This window comes from Callorhinchus milii, unplaced genomic scaffold (assembly GCF_018977255.1).
Source record: "Callorhinchus milii isolate IMCB2004 unplaced genomic scaffold, IMCB_Cmil_1.0 Scaffold16, whole genome shotgun sequence".
In the NCBI taxonomy this organism is placed as follows: Eukaryota; Metazoa; Chordata; class Chondrichthyes; order Chimaeriformes; family Callorhinchidae; genus Callorhinchus; species Callorhinchus milii.
The window spans coordinates 1,063,120-1,069,180 of record NW_024704757.1 but is presented as its reverse complement, the minus strand read 5'-3'; the positions used below and the strand labels follow the sequence as shown (position 1 = coordinate 1,069,180).

Sequence of the window (6,061 nt, the reverse complement as noted above, 5' to 3'; positions counted from 1 at the left end):
ATTGTTTAACACAACATTAGCATGTGAAAGGTGACTGCCAAAATCCGAATTGAGATGGATAAAGATATTTCCCATTAACTCCCGACACAATGCACCGATTCATAAGTACTTTAGATTCAAGTCACATTTTAATGCTTCTAAAAACCAGCGGCAATACTCGAAAGATATCCAGTTTAGGGGCGGATGGGTTCCACAGATTCATTTCAATCATCATCACTGCCAAACAGGGACCAACCTTCAGCGTTTCGTTCACAGGTTCCTCAGCCTATCGCTCTTACCCCCAGCAGCATTACTGAACAAGAGCAGCCCCATCTTAACAGCATTTGTAGCCATTTCCCATTGATGCCAGGATCCAGAGGCTGGAGTGTAAGTTTGTAGGACCCGGTACCCTGTTATATAGGCCCTCAGGTAAAAGTCAAGGAATAGGTTTCTAAAGAGTAAGGAACAAGGAAAGTTTAAGGTCATTTCTTGCAAACAGAATCTCTGTAAACCCAAGCACTATAATCAATAATAGTAACCCTTGCATTTCATACAATGCGTTTCACGTCGGGAGGACATCCCAAAGCACTGGATAGTCAGGGATTTGGACCCGAGCAGGAGATTGGGATCAGGAGGGCTGGAGGACAGGAAGGCTAGGAGTAGGAGGGTGGCCAAAGGCGCAATTAAAGAGGAAGCTCCTGAGATATGCTTTGAAGAAGGCAAGGGAGGGAGCAAGGAGAAGGGAATGTTGGATGGAGTTCCAAAGGTTGGGGCAGAGAAGCTGAAGGCCCGACCACTGACAGTGGGGTTGACCGGGCAGGGGATGTGAAGCACCTGGAGCCTGCTGAGCGGAGGAGGTGGACAGGTTGATATGGCAAAAACAGATTTATTGGAATGTAAATTGCAGTTACTGTGTATTTTTAAGGGAACACAGCAGCCAATTTATACACAGTAATGTCACACAAACAGCCATGAAGTGAGTGACTAATTTTATTTGGGGGATTGTTGGCCAGAAAATATATGATGTTTTTTTGGGGTGTGGGGCGAGGGGGCTGTGACACTATGACTGTTAATTTGCAGAAAAGGAAATTGAACGAATATCATTTCCATCCCAGATATTGCTGGAGGCATGTAACACTGAATCAGATAAGCTATAGGACAGCTGTAAGGTATCTGCCAACACAAAGTACTGTTCAGTTAAAATCACATCTGATGCAGAGTGAGATAGAATGCTAGAAACAGACACAGATCAACGTAGTAAAAAGTGTAAGTGCAGCCTCTGACACACAAACAGGAAGACTGAATACTCCCACCCTTTGCAACTCCATCCTATAGTCCCTTTGCCTCACTCCCTCCCTTGCCTCTTTCAAGGCACGTCTCAAGGCCCTTCTCTTCGATCGTGCCTTTGTTCACCTTCCTACCCTCAACCCTTCCTGATTCCAACCACCAGCTCGAGTCCAAATCCTTCACTGTCCTGCATCTCGGTATATTCTCCCGATGTGAAAGGCCAAAACAAATGTAATTTGTTGTTGTTGATGTTTATGGAGAAACAGTTAGGCACAGAATAAATGACATTTGGTATGTATTGTTTGATGTCAGTCGTATTGACCTTTGGCCTGCCTTTATAGCCACCACTGCAGCAACAGAGTGAAGCCAATAACCACTATGTGGTTAATTCCTGGTCAGGTATGTTTTGCTCTGTGTAGACCAGTGTTCACAACAGTCACTCGATGGAGAAACTATACCAACCACATCATTGCAAAAAAGATTGCTCTGAGGTCAGGGTTGAGGCCTGTTAATATGACAAAAGGGTTCTTTCTGCATCCGCCTTCAATGCACTGACAAGTGTTAGATATGAGGTGTGGACACAAAACTCACTTCTTGACATTGACGTCCATCACGCTGAGAATTCCCCTGCAGAAAAAAAACACAACGAAAAACTTTACGTCACTTTTTACGACGACTTGCACTTACGTGGAAGTTTTGCAGAATTTATCAAGAAGTTATATTCATTGGGGCAGGGAATCCTCCTACTCAGCTCCCATTAACCCTGCAAGCCAGTGCCCTAATGAGATGGGTGTCCCAGCTGGATAAGCAGCGTGAAAGCCTGCCAGTCAATGGCAAGCTATGCAGTTTTAGCTGGTTAGACTCCAGCAGTTACCCCAAAGTACACTCTGGGGTCCCCAAGACTTGGCTCTTGCCAAACTGCACCTAATAATTTCTGGAATTAGGTAAGCAACTCCCCATGAGGGACTGTGCATTCCATTTCCAACAATCTATCTCTGTATAGAATTCTCAGTTTGGTTTGGATACTCTTAGGCACGGTGATGGGTTTCAACATGTGCCAGACACCCGGCTAACCAAAGAAAAGGGTTAAGTTTGTGCGCAACTCAGACAGTGCTGAGGTTGAAAAGTCCCTCTGCGAACAGGGCTTACCCAGACCTGAGCTAATGGAAAGATGCTGTAATCATAAAATGGGCGAAGAAGTGAAAATCAAAAGCAAACCTGTAGCCCTGACCTCCATTAGTGCAGCCAGGAGGCTCCTCAGGTGACACAGTGGGAGCTTTCCCCTGGCAATAACGGGGCAGTTACCATGGTGATGCTTCCTGTGTGCTCGTGGCTGTGGTTATCATGTACCCAGCGCTGTATATTCTCACGTCTGAAAGAGATCATCTGCAGAGGAGGTGAAGCCTGCAAAACAACATGGGCTTCGATCTCTCTCTCGTAAGGTCAGGATGTGGTCAGAGCAGGACTGCTGTGTTATACGCCCTGCAAGATGTAAGGGTTCAGAAATCACATCTACAAGGAATAGAGAAACCACAGCAGTCCCAATGGGGGCAGGAGGGGGAGGGTAAAGAGGTGGAAGAGATTTCACCCAGACTTGTGACTTGAAATTCCGCCTAGTCTCAGCCTGTAAGTGCCATTTTGTCTTTATATGCAAGACCAGACAATTCACTTTATGGTATATTCTGTGAAGCTCTTTGAGACATTTCAACCGTATGGTAATGCACTTTACCAAATTAAGGATTATTTATATTATTATAAAAATCATGCAGGATTGTGGGAAAAAAATTAGGTCTTAATCTGGACCACTCATGAGATTCTCCAACAACAACAACAACAATTTGCATTTATATAGCGCCCTTCATGTGGCGTAGCATCTCGGAGCGCTTAACAGTGGCAGAGCCTGATGCCGAGCCAGGGGGAGGGAAGAAGTGACTATAAGCACGGTCGAAGAGGAAGATCTTCAGGCATGACCTGGAAATAGGGAAGGAGGGGCCAAGGCAGAGAGATTGAAGGAGATAGTTCCAAAGTTTTGGAGCATACTTGGCTAAAAGCATGGCCGCCGATGGTGGAGGTCTGTTCCTCTCTCGGTTACATGCGACTTGATGGCATTTGGTAACAACTTAAACTTAAGTATGTTACAAGAGCTCAATGAATGCAAAGGAACCATCTACCACTTCAAAGAAACAAAGCTCTTGCTGGTATTGCACATGTAGGTTTAAACATTGAGTTTATGCTAAATACTTAAAAAGTACATGCTCCACCACAGGGCTAAGTGCCTTGCTTACTGGAGTGTCTTACTGCTAAGGGCGATAACTGCTACAATCACTGACATCTTCTTCTGTAACTGGGGTATTTATTCTTGTGAAGAGAAATAAGTGTTTGTAAATTCCTATTAATCATATTCTTTCCACAGAGGCAAGCAGTGAAGTGTCGTCTGCATCCATTCTGGTATTTTCACTGCGGTAAAAAATACATTTTCTAATCCAATATGAAAACATGCATATTATGCTAAAATGACTATAATTCAGTGTGATTAAGTGTTTCCATGGATTCCTAAATAGCAGTGCATGTCACAAATTTCACCTCGCTTTCGCCTGCAAATTTTGACTTCAAATTTAAAGTTTAAAAATTTAGAATTTAAAATATTCAAATTTAAAATTTCAAGGAAAAGTCCTCAATCCCCTCTTAGTTTGGAAGCTATTTATCTGCATAAATCTACAAAAAGAAACCGACTTACAAAATTAAGAGTGAATTGAAGAAGTTTCCACAATTTCTAAAATGTTACAATACAATGGTTTACAGACTAAGACTAGGTGGAATTCTGGGCCCAGCAGGGTCAGAACATTCCCCAGTTTAGCAGTGCTATTGTGGATTGAAATAATATGATGGAATGTTATTTACCCTAAGATTATGAAGTTCGGTAAAAATTCCAACCACACAAGTTATAATAATAATAATAATCCTTGCATTTGATATAACGCTGGTCACGTCTTCTCGATGTCTCAAAGCGCTTCACAGAACACACTGTAAAGTGAATTGACTGTATATTTGTGGGCGAACGCGGCAGCCAATTGCGCACAGCAATGTCCCACAAACAGTCGTAGATTGAAAATGACCAATTTATTATTGTTTTGTTTTGGAGGGATTATTATTAGGCTCTGTGTGGAGTAAGGAAACTTGCCCAAGGTTTCGCCCTCTGCCTGGAATTGAACCCAGGTCTCTCGCTTGCAAAGCGAGTGCTCTAACCACTGAGCTACAGGACTCCACTCCATTTCTCATTGCAACAAGAATGGTGTTTCACATTGGACAATGTCTCAAAGAGCTTTGCAGAGGCAGCGTGTCTCGGGGTTGGGCCCAGCAGAAAAAGAACACAATAATATTGCAGCTGCATAAGTCTGTGGATAACCCATTCAAACCATTAACCCAGTCCTGTCACTTTTATTAGACTGTAGGCTACATTTTAATCCTATTTCCCTGCTATTTCTCCATAACCCTCAATATTATTTTCCAAACACCTATCTAACACCTATTTAAGTATTTTGTTTGGTTTTGCTCGTGTGGCTTTCGGGGCCCAGTTCATGTCACAATCTCATGACTCTCAGTGTGCAGGGCTGTAGGCCAGTACCGGCAGTGTGCCTGTGTTAGCCACTGACTTTTGGCATGGCCTGAAAGGTTTCCTTTTGGGTGTAGACTTCGCTGGACGTGGGGAGGTTTAGACGCAATTAAAACTAGCTTGCCAATGTTAGGAGAAAGCAGGCCCGCGTGGCTGGCTCAGTGCCTTTACCAGCTAAAGCTTGGAGGGAGCCCATCTTAACAAAACCGGTCTCTATATCAACAAAAAAGCTCAGTGAGGACCTGGCACTATTTCTTTGGGGGTTCTTTCTGCAGCTCCTCCATCAACAAATGCACTGCACCTGGCGGCATGGGTCGTAGAGCAGTGTTAAACGTAAAAAACATAGCAGTGTTAAACTGCCTTAGCTTGTCCGGTACATTTGCCCTCAGCTGTAAACCTGCCCACAGACAGGAATAAAAAGGACCATTTAGTAGTGAGAGAATAACTGGAACACTGGCCTGTCATAGAGCATTCTCAAGATAGTGAGCGTGTGTGAGTGTTGTGTGTGTGGGTGTGTTGGGAGAGGATATGTTAAGGCAAGGAATTCACCATTGCATATGTTCATTTCCTTCCTGTGATTGATAACTGTTGGAGGTACCTGGTCTCAGAATGTGTGGGGTTTTGTGGTCATTCTGTGGCCTATCTCGAGTGTGCTCGTTACTATAGAAAAATATTTTGTCTGAGTAAGAGTTGGGCCTCAAGAAGTTTCCTTGCTTATCCAACCATCAGAGAAGCTGGTAGGGTGAAATCATTACAAACAAAGGCGAGTTTTGTCTTTGTTTTGTGGAGTCCTGTAGCTCAGTGGTTAGAGCACTCACTTTGCAAGCGAGACACCTGGGTTCAATTCCAGGCAGAGGGCGAATCCTTGGGCAAGTTTCCTTACTCCACACAGAGCCTAATAATAATCCCTCCAAAACAAAGCAATAATAAATTGGTCATTTTCAAAAACGTCTATTTGTGGGACACTGCTGTGCACAATTGGCTGCCGCGTTCGCCCACAAATATACAGTCAATTCACTTTACAACATATTCTGTGAAGTGCTTTGAGATGTCGAGGAGACGTGAAAAGCACTATATCAAATGCAAGGATTATTATTATTATAAGTTAATAAGGTTTTTAAAAAATATATATTTACCTGATATACCATAGGTCTTTAGAAGGCAGGCTTGTCTGATCAATCA

The 6,061-nt window shown here is 43.4% G+C and overlaps 1 long non-coding RNA gene across 1 annotated transcript; it reads right to left on the bottom strand.

Moving 5' to 3' along the window:
* Window positions 1–238: 238 nt before the first annotated feature.
* Window positions 239–2,560, bottom strand: LOC103187096. Its single transcript, XR_488847.1, has 3 exons — window positions 2,485–2,560; window positions 1,858–1,893; window positions 239–430 (listed from the first exon to the last, which is right to left on the bottom strand). It is a non-coding gene; the product is annotated as an uncharacterized LOC103187096 (long non-coding RNA).
* Between the last annotated feature and the right edge of the window lie 3,501 nt (window positions 2,561–6,061).